Below are 26,528 nucleotides of genomic sequence, written 5' to 3'. Positions count from 1 at the left end.
GTTCACGAATCTCTCTACACCTTAGAATCAACTACAGGGCTGGTTAAAACTACAATCACACTCTTCATGCCTAGTCCTAGTACATCAAAATCCCCCAGGGGTAAGGCCCAATAATCTGCATTTATAACAAGCTCTCCAAAACGATTCTGAGGCAGCCCACCTTGTACTCATACTTTAGTTAATAGTATGAGTTCTGGATTCAGAGATTCGGTCCAAATTTTTACTTCACCTTATAATTTCAGACAAATCATTTTACCTCTCTGAGCCTTGCCTCCCTTGGGGTCACAAAGAGCTGTCGAAATTATGTTGCTTTTATAAAACAGGCAGCTTTTGTAGTATAAAAAAAGTATTAAAAAAAAAAAAAACTAAGGAAAGAAGAGTGCCAAGAAGAGTTTCCTCTTCTGTGCAATGGGCACCATAAAGGTTGCCTTCATCTTCCCTCAGCCCTGTCCCCACTACCTCCTCACCCCCTCCCTCAGCACTACCATCACATCGAGACTGCTGTTGAGTCTACCTGTGCAAAAATGCTCTTCAGACAACCCTGCAGGGCAAATAATTAGCATCTAGAGATCAACATACAGGTGCTAAGTTGGATGCTGTAACTTCTTTGCTGCAGGATACAGTGCAAGACGCTTAACCTCTCTGTCTTTGGCTCAGTTTCTTCATCTGTGAAATGGAGATAACGGTTCTTGCTCACTAATTGTATGCAGTCCCAAGTTGGTCCTCCCATCCTGGCTTTGGTTTTTCTCCACTATCCCTTAATCTAACAGAATAGAGGAGTGTTGGCAAGGGGCAGCCTTTGAAGCCAGATATGTCGACTTGGGTGTGAGCTCTTAGCTCTGCACTTCCTAACTGTACTGCCTGGGTGCTTCATTCCTTTCCTGTTAAATGGGTACGCTGCTACCTCCTTCACACGGCTGCTGATAAGAAAGGAGACGTCCGTGCAGGCGCATCCGCACACAGAAAGCACTCAGTAAATGCTGTTTTCCCCTTCCCCCTATACAAAGGTGAGGAACTCTCATTGTTCACTTGGTTTCTGTCCCACCTCGTGTTTAAGGTATCCGGTCTCAAAGCCCGGAGCAGAGCCGAGGCGGAAGGGGATGGGGAGAAGGGAAGCGATGGGGTAGCAGCAAACTCACAGATGAAAGGGAAATGGGCCTGGTCCGTGCGTCGGAGCTCCACTTGACGCCGCGCCGGCTTCCGCGCCTGTCGGCTTCAGCCCCCGCCCGCCAGCTCTCGAGTCTTGCTAGCAGTAGCTTCGGGGCCAGAGGCTGCGCGGGGAGGCAGCACCCTCGCCCCGGTGATTGGCCGCGTCGCGCGTCTTGTCACGCTCTTTTGTCTCAACTGGCAGAGACTGAAAGTAACCGCGACTGCCCCGAGTTCCGAACTGGAGGGTGGGCGCAGCCGTGGCTGCCTTGGGAACCGCGCTGCCTCGACTCGGCTACCTGTCACTGGGCGGTCGTGCGAAACATTCGCTGGGCCGGGCAGCCCCGGGTCGTTTATCGGCCCAGGAGGCCCCAGCGATCCTGTTCCCCAGCAGAGCTACGGGGACCGGAAGGCGAAACAGAGCTGTCCACGCGGGAGCATAAGCTGCCCAACAATGGAGCGCAGGTAAAGAAAGAGCGCGCGATTGCCCGGCGCGGAGAGGCGTGGGGGAAGCCCCTCCAGGACTGGGCGGCGCCGGGCTTGGAGAATCAGTAACTGCGAGGTAGGGGATGGAGCACTCCCACGGCCTGGTTGCGCTGAGGAAGGAGTTGTGGTTCATCTGGATGCTACCGACTGGGTAGGATTTAGGATTTGCCTGGACTGAAGTGGGCGGGAGTGTTGTTGGGCGGGAGGGCAGGTGTTCCGGGAGGTGGCAAGGGGCGGGAGGAGAAGATCGCAAGCTGTCTTGAACCCCTTTTGCATCTCCTTATCTCTTCCTGGGAAGAAATATGGGGGTGGGAGGTTATCCAACTTCTAGTCCCTTTCTCCCTGGCAGGTCATCAAAGCCAAATCCGAACTTGAGTTCTGTGCGGCGGATTGCAGAGCTGGTAGGGTGAGGGTCTCCCGGAGGAAATGTAAGGGGGTTAAGGGGGGTGCAGGAGGCACTATGGCTTGCGTTCAGAAGATGGGAGAGGGAATTTTCCGCCTGGCGACAGTGGAGGCGGTGGAGGGGAGGTATCGGATTTTCAGAGGAGGCTGCTTCCAATCCTTCCTTTCGTTCCTTCGCGTCACAGTCTTGAGGCCCTGAGGATTGGGATCTGCGACCCCCAGTGGACAAAAGTCGACTCTACCCCAGAGGCTAATTTTCTCACGGCAGGCACCTGTTGAGAGGCTGCAAGTAAAATAAAGGCGAACGCTAGTTTCCGAGTTCATGTAAGAATCAGAGAAATAACGGGGATAAACTTTGACAAAGGGGTGTGATTGAGACCTGAGGTCATGAGATTAATGGGTTCTTATTACCTCGTGCGGGGGGAGGTAATAAAGGGGAGGGGCAGGTGGCCCGTGGCGTCCTGACGATTTTTCATGCTTCCTTTTTCCGAGAACTAAACATTGTCAACTCTAATATATCTATAGCTCAACTTGCTTCAAGGACAGCAATGATTTTCATTTAATAATTTTCCATTTAATCCCTTTACTACATGGTCATTTCTGTCTCTTATATTCCTAGGTTTCCCTTTATAAGGATTAGTCAGATCAACATTCTATCTCTAACAATGTCCGTTAGCTTTTTCACTCTCATTATACCGAGATAATTTAATGGAATAAACCAGATTTTATATATATATATATTTATTTATTTATATATATATTTATATATATACATTTATATATATATTTATATATGTGTGTGTGTGTGTATGTGTGTGTGTGTGCGCACGTATATGTGTGTATAAAATTACCCAACATTCAAGTAGTCTTGAAAAAAGATGGGTAGGAGTTACCTTATTTCCCTTCATAAGTCACCAGTGTTTTCTTAACATAATGGAAGAGGCAGGAGATATTCCCACCTACAACTCAGGATTTCTATGTCCTATGGGTTCAGTTGTGTCTCCCAACCCCCCAAAAAAACACCAAATACATTCTATTGGACTCCTGACCCCTCATCTCTCTCCTACTTGAAGATGGATTCTTTACTGGGATACTGAAGTTAAATTACATTCATTAGGGTGGGCTCTAACCCGAAACGGCTAGCATGCATTGTGCCTATCAAAAGGGGAAATTCAGACAAAGAAACATGCATACAGGGAAGAAAATGTGAAGTAGCATACAGAGAAGTGGGCCATCTACAAGCTGAGGAAAAATCCCTGGAAAAGATCCTTCCCCCTCACTACTCAGAAGGAAACAATCCGGCTGATGCTCTGATCTGGACTTCCAGCCTCCAGAACTGTGAACAATTAATGTCTACTGTTTAAGCCACCCAGGTCTGTGGTACATTGTCAGGCTAACAGAGCAAACTTAATAGGGATTCTGTTGCCAAGCAGATCTGATAGCTAACACCTGAAAGAGTGGAAGCAGCTTTGGAACTAGATAATGGATACAGACTGGAAGCATTTTGACATGCATGGCAGAAGAAGCCTAGAGGGCCTTTAGGAGACAGCTGGGGGAAATATGGACACCAAATGCCATTCAAGTGAGGGTTAAGAGAAGAATTCTTCACTGCAGAGAAAGGATCTCTGACTTAGAGAATACATATATCATGATCACCGATATGTTGCTAGAACTATGAGTGTTAAAGGTGCTTGTGGTGAGTTATCAGACGGAAACTAGGAAGATGTTACTGGAAGCTTGAGGAAAGGCAATCCTAGTTTTACAGTGGCAAAGGATTGGTCTTTATTGTTTTCTTAACGTTTTTGAGGAAAGTAAAAATTGTAAGTGATGAACTTTCACATGCAGCTGATTTCTAGTGTTGGGGCTTAGAGCACAATACCCCAAAATAAAGGCCCCAGAAGTAGTCTCAGATGAAAAAGATGTTCCTGAGGTCCTAGGTCCCCCTGTCTCTCAGCCCCATTCTTCCCGGAGAGCCAACTGTAACAGACCAGAATCCCTCCTCCCCAAGGTGGGTCCTAGAAACCAGAAGCCTTTTTTTCTAAAGATAGTAACAAAGCCTAAAAATACTTTCCTCCACCTTTTTTGGGTAAAACTGGCCATGAAGAAATGATCTGACCTACCTTGTCTGACTGCAGGTCACAAGACCCCATTACAGAGAGGGTCCTGCCTTATACCCAGGAGGAAGAAATGTGTGTTCACCAAAGCCAAGCACAGTCTAGACAAACAAGCCCTGCCGGATTAGCATTAGGTCATAGCCTTTTTGTACCATCATATTTCTACAGGGCTGCCCATACTTTGCTGAACCTGAGCATATAAATAGACAATTTACCCTGTACCTTTCTGCCTTTGTTCCAAAGGCTGCAGTGTATATATGTTAAATAAATTCATACGGTTTTGTTTTGTTTTGTTTTGTTTTTTAGACAGAGTCTCACTCTGTCACCCAGGCTGGAGTGCAGTGGCACGATGTCAGCTCACTGCAACCTCCGCCTCCCGGGTTCACACCATTCTCCTGCCTCAGTCTCCCAAGTAGCTGGGACGACAGGTGCCCGCCACCATGCCTGGCTAATTTTTTGTATTTTTAGTGGAGACGGGGTTTCACCATGTTAGCCAGGATGGTCTTGATCTCCTGACCTCATGATCCACCCGCCTCGGCCTCTCAAAGTGCTGGGATTACAGGCGTGAGCCACCGCGCCCGGCCTTGTATGCTTTTTCTCTTGTTAATCTGCCTTTCGTGAGTTGATTTCTTAGCAAACCTTCACACAATTTGGTATAGCAAGAAGGGTCACCAAAGCCACTCCACTCTTCTGGAAACTGCAGTTAAGGGAATGCAGTCATTTGACAAGCTGGCAAAAGGGCAAGAATTTCTTACCAGTCAGGCCCCCAGGTTCTCTCTGTGTACAACCCAGTTGGACAGATGGTACAAAACAAATCTCTCTGTTTGTCTCCTCTACAAGGTTTCATGCCTAGGAGAAAAAGATTTTTGTGTGACTAGTCTAGCTGTAGCGAATCTGGTACACCTTACACTACTTTGTGGTATGAATATTCATATTTTTGATCCCTTTCATGCCAGAAACAGTGTATTCCTTTGACTTTGTCTTTCTGTGTTGTTCATAGAGAGGGTTACAGGATAAAGTTCCCTCTCGTCTTGATCTGTGTTCTTGAGAGCTTGATTTGTGAGCAAGAGGAAGCACTCTCTCTTGCTTGCCACCATCCAGGGGAAGTGATTTTTGGGTCACAGCAGGCGTCTGGTCTAACAAATCTCTTCGCTGGGAAGTGGAGAGATTTTATTTTGTTCCAAATGTGCCAAGCTCTCGGCAGGATTTGTCGTAAGAAGTCCCGTCCATAAGGGGCTTTTGTGATCTCAAACTTTATTGCCTCAAGCAAGGATCACCAACCCATAATCCAGGTATCGGTACAGGTCTGTGGCCTGTTAGGAACTGGGCTATTTCAGCAGGAGGTGAGCATCAGCGAGCAGCAGAAGCTTCATCTATATTTACATGCACTTCCCACTACTGGCATTACCGCCTTAGCTCCGCCTCCTCTCAAGTCAGCAGCATTAGAGTCTCATAGGAGCGAGAACCCTATGGTGAACTGCACGTGCGAGGGATCTTCAGTTGCACACTCCTTTTGGGAATCTAATGCCTGATGATATGTCACCCTCTCCCATCACTCTGAGATGAGACCGTCTAGTTGCAGGAAAACAAGCTCAGGGCTCCCACTGATTCCACATTATGGTTAGTTGTATAATTATTTCAATATATATTACAATGTTATAATAATAGAAATAAAGTGCGCAATTAATGTAATGCCCTTGAATCATCCCAATACCGTCCTCCCAATGCCGGTCCGTGGAAAAATTGTCTTCCAAGACACTGCCAGAAAGGTTGGGGACCGCTGGTCTAGCTAGTGAATGCTGGTAAACAGCAATCCCAGGAGTCATTTGTTGTCTTAGCCTATGTCTGGGAACAGGTGGAATCTTTGGGATTACTTCTTCTCTGAAGAGCCTATTGCATCCAGTCACTATTGAAATTCAGTACACTATTAAAAATTATAATTGCCAATGGCCAAAAGATCGATCCCTTAAATTAACCTCCTCAATTTTATTAAAAGTATTAAAAGGTTAAATGTATAAAAAGACACATAATGGTGTGACAGCTAGCCTTAAAACTCTTCTTGACGAAAGTAAAGAGCAAAAAATCTGACCTAAAGAAAGTTAAATTCCTGTGTCTGCTCAAACTGCCCCTGTGAGAATAAAAACAAAGGCCACTTCACCTTGCGGCCTTTGAGTTCAAATTCTGAGCTTTCACCTCTACATCATGGGTTGCATTCCTGATCAGGAAACCATCTCTTCATGGTTTAATGTTTGTGTGACTTTTGGTGAGTACCAATTTCTTATTGACCCTTTTCCCATCCCTGGATATCTTTTGATTTCCTGTCTTCCATCTGCCACGGGAGCACGTGAGGCTTTTTGGCCATTGTGTGTAGATAGCTGAGAATCTAAAACCTTAGAAAAGTTAGCGGGCCAAATTTGTGGTTGTATCTTCCAGGGGTGGAAGAATGCCTGGAATGCATAGCTTGCCATAGTTGAGGGTGGGCAGGGTTGAGTACAGCCTGCTCTCTCAGCACAACTGTGCCTGAAATGTGAGCGGTGTGGAGAGCTGGAGACTCAGACAAAAACAGGTGGAGGAACGGCTCTTCGAGGGGTCCAGCGCACTTCCCTAGCCCCTGTTTTGTCCCACACCACAGCCCAGGTTCTTGCTGCAGAGGGAGCCCATCTGAGCCTTGCATCCAGGCTGCTTCTGGGAACCTGAAGTCCCCCAGGACACAGTGGTGCCTTGGGGACTTTTGAAGGAAGCAAGTGGCCAAGGGTATGAAAGTCATGAGAAACCCGAGCTTAACCACTTGGTGACCGTGCACAGTCAAGAATTTCACCATGACGAGGCATAGGAAGGAACCTAATTAATATCCAGGAAAGCCACCCACAGGAAGGAATTTCTTTCCCAGAAAGCTAGTATGATTTAATATTAGAAAATCTATAAACATGATTTATATGAATAAACCAAGAAATATTTTTTAAAATGTAAATCTCAAAGGTTGCTAAAATGGCATGTGTGAATATTTGGTATCTCTTACTTTACCTAAAATGCCTAGAAAAGGAAAGATGCTACTGACCTCAAACAAAAGCCCAACACCATGTTTGAGGATGAAATGCTACTGTCATTCCTATGAGGGTCAAGAAGGTGACAAAAAAGCTTTCTATCAGCGGTATGATTTCAAAGTCTTGATGAATACTGGGCATTGGACTTTTCAAAAGGCTTAACCACTGAAAAGGGGGCTAAGTGTTTTCAACTGATCTGATTATCTTGCAAATGATTAAATATCTAGAACAGTTTTTCTCAGAATAGCTTTACACTTCTAAAAATTAGTAGGAACCCCAAAATCTTTTCTGTAAGTTTTATCTGCCAATGTTTACTTCAAAATTATTAGAACAGAAATTTTGATGAATTTATCTTAAAATCCACTTTAAAGTAGTACTTAAAAACCTATCACGACTGAGCGCGGCGGCTCAAGCCTGTAATCCCAGCATTTTGGGAGGCCGAGGCGGGTGAATCACGAGGTCAGGAGATCGAGACCTTCCTGGCTAACAGGGTGAAACCCCGTTTCTACTAAAAACACGAAGAATTAGCCAGGCGTTGTGGCGGGCGCCTGTAGTTCCAGCTACTCGGGAGGCTGGGGCAGGAGAATGGGGTGAACCCGAGAGGGTGAGGTTGCAGTGAGCCGAGATCACGCCTCTGCACTCCAGCCTGGGTGACAAGGCGAGACTCCATCTCAAACAAACAAACAAACAAACAAACAAAACCTATCACCTCATGTTAACATAAATTACAAACGCACATGAAAAAATATTTTTTCTAAAGCCGTAGAGTGGTGATCGACTTTCTTTTAGATAATTGAAAATCCCCTAGACTTCTTACCTAGGAAAAGTCAGCTGGATTCTTGTAACTGCTTCTGGACGTGATCTGTTGCCATATCACACACAATGAAAGTCAGGAAAATCCCACTGTACACGCGAGAGAGCATGAGAGTGAAAAAGGAAACTATGAGTAAAACGAAAACGTTCCCATAAACGAGAACCTAGAAAAATAACTAATAAAAGTGACCGTTTAGAAAACTGAAGATATGCTCCACGACTGTGGAAAATCCACCACGTTCTCTCGGAGCAAACTGCGCTATAGATATATGAGAGCTGACAATGTTTGGTTCACGGAAAAGAATGCACAAAAAATGGGTAGGACACCACACGCCACCTGCCCCCACCCCCGGCTCCAAATTGGAAGTCACTTTTGGCCAGTGACTCTGGCTCAGAGACTGTAATTCCGTCATTGGCTGAGCCAGTGGAGACAGGCGTGTGAACAAAAGTTCCCTGAAAAGGAATTTGGAGGACAGAGCTCTTGTTGTGCCAGTGAACACTTGGCAATCCCTGGAGAGGCTGCCTTGGATATGAAACCAATTACACTGAAGAGAGTGGTCGGGTTTAATAGTAAACTTTCCCTCCGAACTTCCTAATAAAGCCCATTTATGCAAACGAAGGATTGAAATTGCTGAGCTCTAATTGGCCAATGCCACTGAGCCCTGATTGGTTGATAGACCCTAGCTCTGATTGTATGGTTCTGGTATGCTCTGGCAAAGCCTCAATGTTGAAAAATATTTGTCCAGGTATATTACATGGGCTTAGGGAGAAAAAGCCATATTTAAGCCTCTGTATTCAAACACTATCTGTAAGCTTTGGGAAAAGTGTAAGAACAAGCCAGACATGAATTATGAAGCCAAGGGATGTGCTTTTAGATCTTATTACTGTAGGGAAATTTTTGAAAAGGCTGAAGGACAGAGGCTTGTATATCAGTGCAAGGATATGCCCTCAAACAGATTGGTCATAGATGATGACAAATGCCAGACTTGTAATGAAGGTTTAGCAGCAGCTTCTGATGCAAGTCATTAGAACGAGTGTCACTGTCTGCAGAGAGTGTCCTGAAAGCAGCAACTTCTGTCCTTGGTGGAAATAACTCATCTCCTATAAACTGCTCCAGAGCAGAGAAGGTTGTACCTGGAGTTGTGAATATCATTTCCCCTGGTCACCATGCTTCCTCCAGGTCTCCTACTACTACCAAATCTGTGTCAGCAACAGCAGCAGCTCCAAGGACAGTACGTGGGGCAATGCAAGTACCTGCAGTCATGACATCAGAAAATTTCAACTATGACAGTTGAGTCAGTTATTGCCGGTGCACCATTAATAACCACCACTAGTCCAACAGAAGCAGCCTCACCAAAGGTAATCATTCAGGCAAACCCTACTGGGATGCCAGCTTCTACTGAAAACAGAGACGAAATCACCATCCAGTCTGCCAAACTCATTACCATCCCTGCTACACATCCAAGTCTGCACAGTGTAAGTAGCAGATGAAGTCAATTCTGACTGACTAAGTCATTAACATCGTTGGAAACCCCCTGGCTGTGAGAGCACTTACCACTGTTTCAATAGTGCATGGTACACCTTTAATGGGACTATCACTGCCTACTCAACAGGCATCTGGCCAGACTCTTCTTGAAGTTATCAGTGCAGTCATAAAAGGTTAAATCAGAAGCAGTGGAAAACCAGTAGAAAGATGATGTGGAGACTGCAGCTGGTAGAAGAGAAACCAGCAGATGACACAAGACAGTGACCCAAGTAGCGGTTGTCAGTGAGCCTTCTGCTATTGCCCTTCGATTAACTAACTATAAGAACAGAAAGACTATTGACATGTGAAAAATAAAATGGCAGCCCCACCATGGACTTCAGACTGTGAGTGGTAGTACTGACATAAACACTTGCAAGGGAAGTCATCGAGAAACGTCAAAGAAGACTTTAAAACATTTTAATGCACATAAGAAAACAATGAAACTTACTGGAAATAAATTCCCTATTCCATGTGTCAGTGAGAAATGAACTAAACGCATTGAGATGCTGACAGAAACCTCCCTCTTACAGTAGGAAAACAACTGAACCCGTCAATAGGAAAAAGGATTGAAAGGGACCAGGCAGCACGCTACTATCTCAAGTTATGCTAAGATTTGAAACACTGACATTCTGCAAGAGGTTATACAGTTTTCAGTGAGGAGGGGTTGGGATGGGTGATCTCATTGTTACATATAGCAACTTTTAATGCATTGTATATGCATGTTAGCAAGTATTACTGTGTTCTCACACTACTCACTTAACTTGTGCTATGTGAATACTCTGCTAATACAGGTGTTTTTTAAAAAACTCTACAAATACTTTAATTTTTAGTGATGAAATTTTAATGATCTTACCACTAGATTCAAAATTAAAATGGGCTTATGGATATTGTTTTCTTAATTCAGTGGTGATTGGGACTTTCAAAGATGCTTTATCTAGGTTTCCTGTTAGGAAACCTAGAATGAGTCATGATTTTAAGCCCCTTATTAATTCCCTCAGTAATTAGTTGTCAAAAATGAAAATATTCATGAATGATGAGTACACAGAATACAGAAAACCTAGTGAAAAGCCTGAAAGAGAAAATAAATGAACAGCAGAGTTCTGTGGGAGTTCTATGCCGGTGCTACATTATCTGATTTTCCTCGTAATTCACCAAGAAGAACCAGCGGAACTTCACGACCAAGGGGCTGTAGTTGGTGATGGTAACCTAGCGAATGACCTCAGTATCATTCAGGATGCAGCCAAAATCCAGCTCCATCATCTCAAAGCTAATGTTGGGGTAATGCACTCCTCCACGCAGGTCCAGGCTGTCTCTCTAAGGGTGTTCCACATGCTTAATTGCTAGAATTTCTTCTGCCACCCAGTTGTTCAGATCCTTTCTGTAGGAGGGTTCAAACTTGATCAGCAGGGATTTTTTCTTCATCGATTTCCAGTTTTATAGGCCACAAAGATAATGGATGGAAATTACCAACTTTTGTACTATGCATTTTCACCCAATACAAGTATTTTAGAATGTGAACTGAAGAATGGATCCAAAAGCGTCAGAAAGTGAAAAGCACAAAAGAGAAAGATGAAAGAAAGAAAGAAAAAGAAAGAAAGAAAGAAAAAGAAAGAAAGAAAGAAAGAGAGAGAGAGAAGAAAGAGAAAGAAAGAAAGAAAGAAAGAAGAAAAGATCTACTGCATATGAAAATATATATATATATCATATAACTTAAGTTGATTTAAAACGAAGACCTTAAACTAATTTTTAGGGTTTTTTTTTTTCTTGAAATGAGCTAATGGCTTGTTTGTGTAAAGCTTTTCCATTAAAACAAAAAAAATTTTAATTTTGTACATAACACAGTATTGTTGTAGAATTCACATGAAACATTTTATGTGGTAAAGTCAATTAGCTCCCTAATTGTGGACAAATTGACCGTTGGTTCCTGTTCTTTTGCTATATCATACTTGTGCCACCCACACAGCCCTGGCATCTGTGCAGACACATCCGTTTCAGTTCTACTGTCACTTGGAAGATCAGGTTCAGCATGAGTTTTTGTCAGGTAGCTCTAATACCTGGAGTTTTCTTTCTTTTCTTTTTTACTTGGTTGAAATTCAAGAGGAAAAGTACCAGTGTTCAGATTTGAACTATCATACTTTGTATATTCAACAAACTATTTGAAGTATATTGTGTTTCGGTTTGCTCTTGTTTCAAAGTGTATCCAAGTAGGATTCCTGAAATATAGAAATGAAACTGGTAAATAAATGGCCGGTAAGTTTCCAAACTTAGGGAGATAAATGATTCACTAAACTTAGGAAGCACACCTGGACACATCATAGTAAAGCTACAGCATAATGATAAACAAAGATCATAATAGCATAAAATAGATACATTGCCTATAAAGGAGTACAAATTAGACAGCAGACATCTATACATCAACAAATGGAGGCCAAAAGGAAGCACTGAGGAAAAAATAGCTGTCATGCTAGAGTTGCATTCCTAGCCAAACATCGTTTAAGAAGTAAGCTGTGACAGACATGCAGGTAGACCACCCCGAACCCCCTTCAAGGACAGATTTGCTGCTTCAGCTGCTGGGACAGCAGTCGGATGCCAGTCATCAGCCATCAATTCTTTCAGGTATGACCCGAGCTGCAGGAGCTGCCTTGCCCAAGGTCACGCACTTACAGAGATTAACCACATCCAAGGACTGATTCAAGAGGAGGCACAAACATCTGGCTTGCTCTGCCCAAGGTGGAATAATTCTGATTGGCCATTTACCTTCAAAACTCCCCTTGGGATCCAAAGAGGCTTTGGTTGGGCCTGCAGTATGGGTGCACTTCTCTCTGTGCCCACTCCTGCTTCCCTCCCTTCCATTCCTCAGGGATTAATTCTAAGTACATGTCATGCACACTAAAATCCATCTCAGAGTCTGCTTCCTGTGGATCCCAATCTGAAAAGACATTTCTAACTAGAAAAGTAGCAGTGTTTACACCAGTGAACTTCACCTTCAAAGAACGCAGGAAGAACATACTTTAGGCAGATGGAAAGTGATCACAAAAAGATAATCTGAGATGCAAGAAGGAATGGTAATGGGCTACATTAGCAAACATGAGTAACAAAAAGATCAGAGAATGTGCAGAACCATTCTCATACTGACAAAGCTTATTTTGGTGACTAAAGAAACTAGATAAGACTAAATAAAGCTACTCTGCATCACTCAGATGATGGAAGAATCCAATGACAGCAGCTCACGCCTCTGGACACATATTTGAATGTCAAAGAACCAATCCTTTAAGATGGATCACAAGTGGCTAACTGGGCCTAAATTCAAATGGAGCCAAGCGGCCATTTGCTGACTAGAGGTCACACATGTACCCTGAGTTCCCAGAAAACTCACACCTCTGTTCAACTTTGAGGTTTCCAGAGCACACCAGAACCAGCCAATCAGAGCTAGGCTCTATCAACAAATCAGGGATCAGTGTCATTGACCAATCAGAGCTCAGCTGTGCAGGCCTATCAGAACTCAGTGATTTCAATCCTTCGTTTGCATAAATGGACTTTATTAAGGAGTTCAGAGGGAACGAACTTTAAACCCTACCACTCACTGTTAAACCCTACCACTCCCTTCAATGCAATTGGTTTCACACCCAAGACAGCCTCTCCCAGGATTGCCAAGTATTCACTGGCACAAGTGCTCTGTCCTCCAAATTCCTTTTCAGAGAACTTTTGTTCACAATCCTGTCTCCACTGGCTCAACCAATGACAGAATTACAGTCTCTGAGCCACAGTCACTGGCCAAAAGTGTACGGAGGCGACTCAGGATGCCTCGGTTTGGATATGATTTGTTTGTCCCCACCCAAAAACATGTTGAAGTGTGATCCCCAATGCACCTGATGTGGGCAGATCATGAGGGGCAGATCTCTCATGACTGGCTTGGTGCCATTCTTCCAGTAGTGACTTAGCTCTCACTCTGGAGAGACTGGATTCATTCTCTCGGCAATGCGTTAGTTTCCTCCCCTCTAGAGAGGGTTGTTACAAAGCCAGGACATCTCTTGGGTTCTCTTTACACCTGTCCTCTTCCTGTTTGATCTTATCTGCTATATTATGAGGCAGCACGGAAGCCCTCACAGGAGCCAGGGTCATGTCCCAGTGTTTCCCAGCCTACAGAACCATCCACTAAATAAACTGCTTTTCCTTATAAATTACCTAGCCTCGGGAATTCTGTTATAGTGACACAAAATAGTTCAAGACACAGAATGAACCAACCAGAGCCTTTCTGGGCTGTTCCTGCTGGATGTAGAGGAGGAAATTGGTGTGTTTGTATGCTATTTGTTTGTTTGCTTACATGTTTTAATGATGACGATTTGAGAATATTAATTCAGGGAATATATGGACATGCCCCTTGCCTCCTCCATCCAATCAAGAGCAGGATTTGGTTGCTACAATTTCAAGTAGGATTTGTGTACCCCAATTTTTAGAAAGGACTGTTTAGAATTTCATGTGTGTGTGCTTACCTCACTGGTTTTCTTACCATAGTATACCTTTTTAGGTAAAAAAGACTTTTTTTCCCCATCATAATCTGGGACCATTTTACTAACTTCATTGTATTGCCAGGAGGATTTGCTTTACCTGAACGGTCTGACAGGGAGTAACCTTGCCAAGACTGGCCATTTTGAATGGCACGTCATTGGTGTGCTCAATTACTTCCACTACACTTAATACTCAAGTTCGTAAGTCCTGTCTTTGGTTCAATTGCTACAACTTATTCTGAGGTAGACATGTTTGGGAAATGTTTTGCATGTAATATAATAAATCCTTTGAATGTTGAAATGTTTGCATTTTATGGATACATTTTTCCTCCCTAAGAAGGTTGCCTTGAGAATCAATTTTTTTAAGAATTTAGGAATTTTAAAAATACTGTAGCTGTTATGTCTATTTGCAGATTCTAACATTTAAACCTTTTTTTAAAAAAGTATCTAAGTATTGTTAAGAATGCAGTTTTAATCTTGGTAAATGTTGAGTATTTGTATATATTTTTTAAAGCAAAGCTCCTTTCTTTTTGTGTTGTCTGCTTGGAGACTGTGGCTTTGTCGTTGTTCCTTATCCCCATTCACTGAAGGGGTTGATCAGAACTGAGGACAAGAACCAAACAGCTGGGTCCTTTTATGCCCAGGAGCCTTCGGCTGCCATGTCAGGGAGATCCTGCTCAAGCCAGGGTGGCTTAGCCCAGGATAACAGTAGATTCTGAGATGGGTGAGAAATGGTCCACACGGGGCCACAGTCATTCCTCTGGCATAATGGACTTGGGCTCTGGAGGTCAGGCTCTCTTCAAGGAGCACGAGATGAAATTGCCTCTTTGGGAGTTTTCAGTGACACCCTTCAAAGTGCTCATGGTGCGACATGGATTAGCTGAGGTGGGGGGCGGATGAGCTTTCTGCCCTGTGGGGCATCTATCTGTGTAACTTTTTCTGAGAGAGGCAAGTAGGCGGGTGTTTAGGACGGCCAACACCCTCTGTGACTGGTTGATAAGATGCCAAGCAACAGGACCATCCAATCACCTTGAACGCTGTGTTGTGTGTCACTTCATCCAATCAGACCTCAAGTTGGCCCGTGATGTCAGTCATGTGGTGACTACAAAAAGCCCTCCCTCTGGTGATCAACAGCCATGGTCTGTTCCTCCTATCCACTGGCAGCTGACTCCAAGATGGCTGAGCCTTCCTCTGAGATGACCTCCGAGGAAAGCGTGAGCACCAAGGAGCCCAAAGCGGCCAATGCCACGACGGCCCACAAGCAGAAGGACAGGCGCTGCCGCCCCAACCACCGCAGGAACAACTTCGCCGCCCATTTTCCCCGGGTGCTGAAGCTGGTTCACGAGGGCCTCAGCCTTTCCCGCGAAGCGGTGGATATCATAGATTCGTTCATTCACGACATCTTGGAGCACATCGCCACCAAGCGCGCCACCATCACCTCCTGCGAGATGCAGACCACCATTCGCCTGATGCTCCCGTGGGAGATGGACAAGCATGCCGTGTCCAGGGGCTCTAAGGCTGTGCTCCGCTACACCAGGAGCAAGTGAGCTGCCTCAGGAGCGCCTGAGCACCGAAACCCAAAGGCTCTTTTCAGAGCCACCGCACTTGGCTTGAAAGAACTGTAGCCCGCCAAGGCGGGGACCTACTGGAGGGTGGGGGTGGGTGGCGCCCTTTTGATTTGAGGACTGTCAAGGAGGCAGGCGACCTGTGGCGTCCTGACGATTTTTCATGCATTCTTTCCTCAAGAACTAAACATTATCAACTCTGTTTCAGTCTATATATGTGGTGCAGTTTTTCCGTGGAAAATAATTCATTCCATTTAGTGATTTTTCATTTAATCTCTTTACTACATGCATGGTCTTTTCTGTCAGTTATATTTCTAAATCACCGTTTATTAGGATCAGTCAGGTCACAATTGTTTTCATAATGAAGTCATTCACCTTATTCTCTGTCAGTCCTCCACACTTATAAAGGGTTTTTTTATTGTTTTTTGTTTTTTTGTTTTTTGTTTTTTGTTTTTTGTGTTTTTTTGCGTTATATGCAAAATATAAAGTACAAAAGCACATATGAGAATCACGAAATTCGTAATCAAACTTGTCAACTTATCTTAGGGAAATAGTTTATATGTATCAGGAAGACAGAAACACAGAAATAGGATAAATCAAGTTTTCAAGAAACAATTTCTATTTCAAGCAACCATTTCTTTTTCATGCTTTTAGAGTCTCAAATTACTATTCCATTTCATTCACGTTTATCCAGTTCTTCTCTTTTCAAGCCTGTAATCTTTCAAGGTTTAGAATAAGACTTTAAGGTGTGCGATTATGCATGGATGGTGGTACCAATGATAACAGCCCAAGTCCCAGTCTCCGATAGCACAGCCAGTGAAAGACCTGCAGCCTCTAAACCACAGCCATTGGCCCAGAATGTGGGACGGTTGCTGGAGCTAAAGCATTAAGATCTTACTTGTGCAATTCAGACTTGAGGTTGAATAGAAACAGATTCGCGTCTTTGACTATGGCTGTCATCTTGCTTGTTTTTAATCATGGTGATTTAAGGACATGAATCCAGAGCTGGGAGCAGGACATGCGTCTTGCCTCTTGCATCAATTCAAAACAGGAGAAAGGTAGGCAATTAACAAAAATTAGGATGACTGCTTTTTGCTCAAGTAACTTGAATGTTAATATTTATTTTAATGTTTTCTAATTTCTATTGTGTTTTCTTCATGGCCCTAGTACTTTTTGTTGATTTATTATTATATACATGTATGCTTTATCTCAAAGCAGTTGGAGATTTTCCATTTTTAAAAAATTGATTTCTAATATTTTACCTCTGTGGAAAGGAAATACACTTTGTGAATCTATTCTTGAAATTTGTTGACTTACTTCAAAGCCCAATATTTCATCAGTTTTCTTAAATTTTCCACTCACTGTTTACAAATAAATTTAAATAACCCTTTTATAATGATATAGGAACCTGTAAATGACATTTTGGAAAAAAAAAAGTCATCTGTAAAGTAATTTGTAAGAGAGCAACTTTGTTCCAGTGTATAGTTGGCAAACCACAGAGACACAGCCTTTGGTGTAAAATAAAGATGTGTTCCAAAGAACAAAGGAAGAATTCAAGTTTCATAGCAAAATTTCCTTCCCAGGTTCCCTGTCAGGTAGGTTTGTGCAAAATGAAGGATTCTAACTCATTTAGTTTTGATGGATGATAGAACTGAGCCCTGATTAGTCGAGACAGTTGAGCCTTGATGGGTTGAGGCCAGTGAGCTCTGATTGCTTGATTCAAGTAAGCTCTGGAAGTTTCACAGTTTAGTCTGTTATTAGTCTCTTACCTTTGTGTGTGTGAGCTCTGATTGGTTGGTTTGAGTAAGTTCTGGAAGTCTCACAGTTTAGTTTGTTATTAGTTTATTACCTTTGTGTTTGTCCGTGTGTGTGTGTGCCTGTGTGTGTGTGAGATGAGAGCACATACAATCCATTCTCTTACCAAATTTTTAACATACAATACAATATTATTACTACAGCTCTACTATTGTAGAAATCTCTAAATTTATTTACCCTGCAAAACTAAAAATTTGCACTCTTTAATCTACATCTCCCCATTTCCTGCCACCCCCCTCCACCCTTGCTAACCACCCTTCTACTCTATTTCTGTGTGTTTGACTTTTTTTCTTAGATCTTACATATAAGTGAGATACAGCATTTTTCCTTCTGTGATTGTCTTATTTCACTTTATAAACCTGGAGGTTTATCCTCCAGGTTCATCCATATTGTCATAATGGCATTATACCCTTCTTTTCTAAGGTCGAATAACATCTTAATGTGTGTGTATATATCTATGTCTATATACAGATATAGATGTCACAATTTTTTATCAATTCATATATCTATGAGCACTGAGGTTGCTATTGTGAATAAAGGCACAATGAACATGGCAGTACATACATGTCCTGGAAAGATCTACAAAGCCAAGCAGATAATTTGAATTAGTAGAGTGGACCAAGCCTGTTTTGCTGCCTTCTAGGACGGTAGCATGTTGGAGTACAAGTGAAACATTTGTAAAGATTTGAATAATGTTTTTATTGGCTCTGTTTGTATGATGAATGATTCTCCTGCACTGCTTCCCCACCTCTAACCACAAAACATCACCAGCATCCATTGGAATGCACGTATTATCCTAATCACTGGGTTGTGACCAGTCTAGGTACTCCACTAAAGATGTTTTCTTTCTTTGACTCCAAAAGAGAAACTAATAGCCCATGTGATTTCTGGGAAAAGGGGTTTGAACAGAACTTTGGAGATGAAGGGTGGGCTATGGGTTAAAAGTGCAATATGATGCAATATATCCCAAAATGTGGTATACATGCCTCTTCAGGTAGATGAGATAGTTTTAAGTGGTACACAGATTTGTAAAGAATTTTTATTTGTTTAAATATAAGAGGTACAAGTGCAGTTTTGTTACATGGATATATTGCACAGTGGTGAAGTCTGGGCCTTCAGTGTAACCATCACCCAAATAGTGTACATTGTACCCATTAAGCAATTTCTGATCCCTCACTTTCTTCCTACCATTCCAAGTCTCCAATGTTTATTATTCCACATTCTATGTCCATGGAGGTACACAGATTTTTAAAAACAGTTTATGCAGTTTAGTGTGAATTAAAAATATGTCAATAATATGTTATCTGTGAAACCATAGATATTATTGCTTACAAAATACATAAAAAGTTATTTAAAATCAGTTAATTAAAATAGCTTTATTAAATAAATAATTGTATAGGTAATATGCACATATGGCAAAAAAGGATCAAACTGTTAGAAGAATGACTAGTTAACATGCTGTCAAAATGCCTAAGAATCAGACAAACCTGGTTCAAACCTCACCCACCACTTGCTAGCCATGTGACTTTAGGCAAGTGATCTAATCTCTCTGAGTCTCAGGGTAAAATAAGAATAATAACAGTACCTGCTTCACTGGGTTGTTGTTAAGCTTACGTGAGGGGCATTACAGTGTAGTAACAGGGTGCACAAAATCTAAAGCTATATGCCCTGGTTTCAAGTCTAAGCTCTACCACTTACCAGCTAAGTGATGTTGAGCAACTTACTTAACTTTTATGTGCCTTAATTTTCCCACCTGTAAGTGGGATTATTTTGAGGGTTGTATGAGTTTATACCTTTGGAGTGCTTAGAAACATTCTAGTATATATTAAGTGTTCCTTGGAAACAATCCTAGTGTAAGCATTATCTGTTTGTTAGATTGAAAATAAATGTGTAGTCTGAACACGGTGGCTGACCGCTATAATCCCAGCACTTTGGGAGGTCGAGGTAAGAGGATTGCTTGAGCTCAGGAGTTCAAGATCAGCCTGGGCAACATAGTGAGAGACTGTCTCTACAAAAAATTGAAAAAGTAGCCAGATTTGGTAGTGCACACTTTTAGTCACAGCTACTCAGGAAACTGAGGCAGGAGGATTGCTTGAGCACAGGAGTTTGAGGCTGCAATAAGCCATGATTGTGTCACTGCATTCCAGCTTGGGTGACAGAATGAGACCCTGTCTCAAGAAAAGAATAAAAATTTTTTAAAAAGTCTGTACAACTCCCAAAATTTAGCAAGTTCTCATGAAATGTAACCTATTGATGTTACTTTGTATTTCCAACACCAAAAAGAAATAAATATACAATCAGCATTTGATTAAGAGGCAGCATTTAATTGCTCAGCATACACAGAGAACTGGCAAATTCCAGCACCTCTCTGCAGTAGGAATTAAAAACAGGTCTCATGGAAGCTGGGTCTTCTTCAAGGACTATCAGGAGTGAGGTCAGAGAGAAGCCCCAGGTAATCTTTCTGTATTCTGCTAACGTAAGTGTGGGCCATTTCAATTTACAGATGAGAAAATTAGGTCTCAGAGAAATTAAGCAAGCTGCCCAATGTTATGAAGCATATAAATGATAAAGCTAGATGGTATGCTACCTTTTTAGAGGAACCTACATCCCAAGCAGAGGAATTTAGAGTTTATCCAGTGAAGTGGGGAGATAAAATGGGTATTTTATGGAAATTAGTATGGTAGAGGTATAGTGATGATGAGAGTAATATAACAACAGTATCATTAGTTGAGATTCTACCACTATTATTGGGTACCTCTGAAACATTCTTAGATATCCAGTCTTAAAAAACTCTCCTGTGATACCACATCTCACTTTTGCTACTTACTGACCAGTATCCATTTTCTGTTTTTAATTCAAATTTCTTTGAAAGAGTACTCTGTTTATATGTCCATTTCTCATCACCCACTCACTCCTCAAACGACTGAAGTTTGGCTTTTCTTCCCCAACCCATCCCTATCCCCCAACACATACTCCAACAAATCTACCCTCGTCAACCTTCAAATACACACATACCTTGAACATATTGTGGGTTCAGTTCCAGATGACTGCAATGAAGTAAATTATCACAATAAAGTAAGTAACACAAATTTTTTGTTTCCTAGTGCATATAAAAGCTATATTTACACTATACTGTAGTCTCTTAAGTACACAATAGCATTATGTCTAAAAAACATATGTAACTTAATTTAAAAATACTTTGCTGCTAAAACATGCTAATGATCATCTGAGCCTTTAATGAGTTGTAATCTTTTTGATGGAGGAGGGTCTTCCTTTGATGTTGATGGTTGCTGACTGATAAGGATGGCAGTTGCTGATGGTTGGAGTGGCTGTGGCAATTTCTTAAAATAAAACAGCAATGAAGTTGGTCACATCAATTGACTCTTCCTTTCATGACAGATTTATCTGTGGCATGTGATGCTGTTTAACAGCATTTACCCACAGTAGAACTTCTTTCAAAATTGGAGTCAGTCCTCTCAAACCCTGACACTGCTTTATCAACTAAGTTTATGTAATATTCTAAATCCTTTGTTGTCATTTCAACACTATTCACAGCACCTTAACCAAGAGTAGATGCCATCTCAAGAAACTACTTTCTTTGCTCATCCATAAGAAACAACTCCTCCATGCTCATGGATAGGAAGAACCAATATTGTGAAAATGGCCTTATTGCCCAAAGTACTTTATAGATTCAATGCTATCCCCATCAAGCTACCAGTGATTTTCTTCACAGAATTGGAAAAAATTACTTTAAAGTTCATATGGAACCAAAAAAGAGCCCACATTGCCAAGACAATCCTAAGCCAAAAGAGCAAAGCTGGAGGCATCATGCTACCTGATTTCAAACTATACTACAAGGCTACAGTAACCAAAACAGCATGGTACTGGTACCAAAACAGATATATAAACCAATGGAACAGAACAGAGACCTCAGAAATAACACCACACATCTACCACCATCTGATCTTTGACAAACCTGACAAAAAAAAAAAAGAAAGAAATGGGGAAAAGATTCCCTATATAATAATGGTGTTGGGAAAATGGGCTAGCTATATGTAGAAAGCTGAAACTGGATCCCTTCATTACACCATATACAAAATTTAACTCAAGATGGATTAAAGATTTAAATGTAAGACCTAACACCATAAAATCCCTAGAAGAAAACCTAGGCAATACCATTCAGGACATAGGCATGGGCAAAGACTTCATGACTAAAACGCCAAAAGCAATGGCAACAAAAGCCAAAATTGACAAATGAGATCTAATTAAACTAAAGAGCTTCAACTTTGAAGTCTGAAGTTTGCAAATATGCCTATAGATTTTTGGAATTTACCACTTTCTTATTCTGTATCATTAATGTAATATTTTTAATTACTATGTATTTTACCATTTTTCTGGATTTAGTAAGAAATTTGCATTTTTGGTTTGATGTAGCAAGGGTTTTAATGTAATCTATGATAGATTTTGCATTTTTTTCATTACTGTTATACTTTAACCTAAATGAATGACTGATCTAATTGTATTAGTATTGTGAATAATCATGTGAAATGTTTTGAGACAGAGTACTATATTTGTGAATATGATTTTATGGCTTTTTTCACTTACTAAGAACCTTTCTGTGTGGGAAACTAAGAAAACTGCTTTCTGCTCTATAATCTGGCATTCATTGTAGATTAAAGCTTATTTTTCTGTGAATAAAACCTATTCAATAAAATACTATTCTTTAAAATTTAAAAAAAAACTAAAGAGCTTCTGCACAGCAAAAGAAACTATCATCAGAGTGAACAGACAACCTACAGAACAGGAGAAAATTTTTGCAATCTACCGATCTGACAAAGGGCTAATATCCAGAACCTACAAAGAACTTAAACAAATTTACAAGAAAAAACAACGCCATCCAAAAGTGGGCAAAGAATATGAACAGACACTTCTCAAAAGAAGACATTTATGCAGCCAAGAGACATATGCAAAAATGCTCATCATCACTGGTCATCAGAGAAATACAAATCAAAAACACAATGAGATACCATCTCACGCCAGTTAGAATGGAGATCATTAAAAAGTCAGGAAACAACAGATGCTGGAGAGGGTGTGGAGAAATAGGGACGCTTTTACACTGTTGGTGGGAGTGTAAATTAGTTCAACCATTGTGGAAGACAGTGTGGTGATTCCTCAAGGATCTAGAACCAGAAATACCATTTGGCCCAGCCACCCCATTACTGGGCATATGCCCAAAGGATTATAAATCATTCTACAATAAAGACACATGCACACGTATGTTTATTGTGGCACTATTCACAATAGCAAAGACTTAGAACCAACCCAAATGTCCATCTCTGAAAGACTGGATTAAGAAAATGTGGCACATATACACCATTGAATACTATGCAGCCATAAAAAAGGATCGGTTCATGTCCTTTGCAGGTTAATGGATGAAGCTGGAAACCATCATTCTCAGCAAACTATCACAAGAACAGAAAACCAAACACCGCATGTTCTCACTCATAGGTGGGAACTGAACAATGAGATCACTTGGACTCGGGAAGGGGAACATCACACACCGGGGCCTATCATGGGGAGGGGGGAGGGGGGAGGGATTGCATTGGGAGTTATACCTGATGTAAATGACGAGTTGATGGGTGCTGACGAGTTGATGGGTGCAGCACAGCAACATGGCACAAGTATACATATGTAACAAACCTGCACGTTATGCACATGTACCCTAGAACTTAAAGTATAATAATAATAAAAAATAAATAAATTTAAAAAAAAAAAAGAAGTAGAGAAATAGGAAAAAAAAAAAAAAAGGAAACCATCATTCTAAGCAAACTATCACAAGGACAGAAAACCAAACACCACATGTTCTCACTCATAGGCGGGAGTTGAACAATGAGAACACATGGACACAGGGCGGAGATCATCACACACTGGGGCCGGTTGGGGGGTAGGGGACTGGGGGAGGGATAGCATTAGGAGAAATACCTAATGTATATGATGAGTTGATGGGTGCAGCAAACCAACATGGCATATGTATGCGTATGTAACAAATCTGCACGTTGTACACATGTACCCTAGAACTTAATGTATAATAAGAATTTTTTAAAAAGAAACAACCCCTCATCCATTCAAGATTTATCAAGAGATTGCAACAAATCCGTAACATCTTCAGGCTACACTTCTAATTCTAGTTCTCTTGCTATTTCCACCACATCTGCAGTGACTTTCTCCACTGAAGTCTTGAACCCCTCAGTTATCCATGAGAGTTCAAATCAACTTCTTCCAAACTCCTGTTAATGTTGGTATTTTGGCCTCCTCCCAGACATCATGAAAGTTCTTAATGGCATATAGAATGGTGAATCTTTTCCAGAGGTTTTCAATTTTCTTTGCTCAGATCCATGAGAGGAATAAATATCTACAGCAGCTATAGCCTTATGAAATGTATTTCTTAAATAGTAAGACTTGAAAGTCAAAGTTACACCGTGATCTATGGGCTACAGAATGAATGCTGTGTTAGCAAGCATGAAAACAACATTAACCTCCTTGTATATCTTCATCAGAGCTCTTGGGTGACTAGTTACATTGTCAATGAGCCATAATATTTTGAAAGGAATCTTTTTTTCTGAGCAGTAGGTCTCAGTAGTGGGCTTAAAATATTCAGTAAATTATGCTGTAAACAGATGTGTTATTATCCAGGCTTTGTTGTTTCATTTCTAGAGCACAGGCAGCCTAAATTTGGCATAATTCTTAAAGGCCCAAGGATTTTCGGAATGGTCAATAAGACTTGGCTTCAAATTAAAATCACCAGCTGCATTAGCCTCTAACAAGAAAGTCAGCCTGTCCTTTAAGTCTTTGAAACCAGTCATTGACTTGTCCTCTCTATCTGTGAAAGTAGTAGATGGCATCTTATTCCAATATAAGGCTGTTTTGTCTGCATTGAAAATTTGTTGTTTTGTGTAGCCACTTTCATCAATTATCTTAGCTAGATTTTCTAGATAATCTAGAACTTTTACATCAGCAACTTTTACATCAGCACTTGCTGCTTCACCTTGCATTTTTATGTTAGGAAGATAGCTTCTTTCCTTGAGCCTCATGAATCAACCTCTGCTGGCTTCCAACTTTTCTTCTGCAGCTTCCTTATCTCTCTCAACCTCCGCAGAATTGAAGAGAGTTAGGGCCCTGCTCTGGGTTAGGCTTTGGCTTAAGGGAATGTTGCAGCTTGTTTGAATTTCTATGGAGACCACTCAAACTTTTTCCATATGGGCAGTAAGTCTGTTTTGCTTTCTTATCATTCACATGTTCACTGGAGTAACACTTTTAATTTCCTCCACAAACTTTTCCTTTGTGTTCACCACTTGGCTAACTGTCTGGTACAAGAGGCCTAGCTTTTAACCTATATTAGCTTTTGACTTTCCTTCCTCACTAAGCTTAATCATTTCTAGCTTTTGATTTAAAGTGAGAGACATGTGACAATTCCTTTCATTTGAGCTCCTAGAGGCCACCATAGAGTTATTAATTAGCCTAATTTCAATACTGTTATGTCCCAGGGAATAGGGAGGCCTGATTTAGCCTGCCATCTTATATGGGCACAGTTCATGTTACCCCAAAACAATTACAATAGTAACATCAAAGATCACTATAACAGATATAATAATAGTGAAAAAGTTAGAAATATTGCAAGAATTATCAAAAGGTGACACAGAGACACAAAATGAGCACATGCTGTTGGAAAAAATGTCACTGATAGACTTGTTTGATGCAGAATTGCTCCAAGTCTTCAATTCATAAAAAGCACAGTATCTGCCAAGTGCAATAGAGTGAAGTGCAATAAAATGAGATATGCCTGTTATTTATCACTATGTACTAGGTAGGCACCATTCTAAATTATATATCTATGTCCTCATTTAGTCCTCACAATACCCATGAGATAGGTAACATTATTTCCATTTTACAGATGAGGAAATAGACCCAGAAAAGTTAAGTAACTTGCTCAAAATCACAGAGCTTTAAGGCAGAACTTTTGGCCAAAATGTATGTCTTACTGTCAATTTATGGCCACTGTACTAGCATATTGTCAGACTGCCTGGTGTCCTACATTCATAAGACTTGTTTCTGAAAGAATCTTGCAAACCAAAGATTGGTAAATTTTATTTCCATTATGGGAAAGTGGATGGAATCTGAAATAAAAACCAATATTTATTTCCTTATATTTGTATACGGAAACTCTGGAAAGATAAACAATAAACTATTAGGCTGTGCTGTCCAATATGGTAGACACTAGTCATGCGTGGCTCTTGAGCACTTGACATGTGCCTAGTGAAACTGAGAAAGTGACGTTTTAATTTCAAAAAATTAAATTTAAATCACCACCTGTGGCTGCTAGCTACTGTATTGGACAGTGCCAATATAGAACATTTCATTATCAGAAATTTGTATTGGACAGTGCTGCTATAAAGAACAGGGGGAAATGGTGTATAGGAGCAAGGGTGAGAGTGAAATTTTTATGTATGCATATATTTTTACCTTTAATTTGGACTTCTGGATCATGTATATATATATACATTATTTCTTCAATATTCTGATTAAAGTATTATCATTAGTGCTTAAGCAAGCATTACATATTGGAGAGAAACCACCATGATATTTCACGTGGAAACATATTTCTTTAAAAAAACAATTTTAACATTTATTTTAGATTCAGGGGATATATGTACAGGTCTGTTGCATGGGTATATTGCATGCTGTGGGGAAGATGTAATAACCCTCTCTTCTGACCTTTGCTAAGGCTAACCTGCCTGCCTATTTTGACCTGCATTTCCTTTTTCTCACTTTCCCTGACTTTGTACCTTGGCTACTAACACTGACCTCAGGCTCACTTTGTTTTGAAATATGACATGTTTGTGTATGCTTTCTCCCACCTAACTCTTGACACTTTCTTACACAGGAGTGCACACATGCTTCTGTCTTTACATATGCACAGCTGAAGGTGAGATGGTTTCTCTGCTCCACAGTTGGGAAGGGGGATTAGGCGGCAGAGAAGATGGAGAAGACAAAAGGGCTTGTGGACACCTGCAAGTCAATATTTCTTTGGTCAGGCAGTTACCACACGTGAG

At 41.3% G+C, this 26,528-nt stretch overlaps 2 protein-coding genes and 1 pseudogene across 3 annotated transcripts in view; 2 read left to right on the top strand and 1 right to left on the bottom strand.

Moving 5' to 3' along the window:
* The window catches only part of TMSB15B (thymosin beta 15B), a 45,344-nt gene extending 44,113 nt beyond the window's left edge, over positions 1-1,231 (bottom strand). Inside the window, exon 1 of the mRNA XM_050776072.1 lies at positions 1,140-1,231. The gene's annotated coding sequence lies outside the window, so the exon portion shown is untranslated. The remainder of the gene's footprint in view (positions 1-1,139) is intronic.
* On the top strand, positions 1,153-10,271 carry LOC126945856 (ETS-related transcription factor Elf-2-like; annotated as a pseudogene).
* Positions 1,516-26,528, top strand: part of RAB9B (RAB9B, member RAS oncogene family) — a 132,708-nt gene continuing 107,695 nt past the window's right edge. For both annotated transcript variants that reach the window (XM_050776021.1, XM_050776022.1), the window contains exon 1: positions 1,516-1,611. The gene's annotated coding sequence lies outside the window, so the exon portion shown is untranslated. The remainder of the gene's footprint in view (positions 1,612-26,528) is intronic.

The sequence above is a fragment of the Macaca thibetana genome, chromosome X, assembly GCF_024542745.1.
Source record: "Macaca thibetana thibetana isolate TM-01 chromosome X, ASM2454274v1, whole genome shotgun sequence".
In the NCBI taxonomy this organism is placed as follows: Eukaryota; Metazoa; Chordata; class Mammalia; order Primates; family Cercopithecidae; genus Macaca; species Macaca thibetana.
Note: the sequence above shows the minus strand (reverse complement) of the source record. Positions and strands in the feature narration are given on the sequence as shown.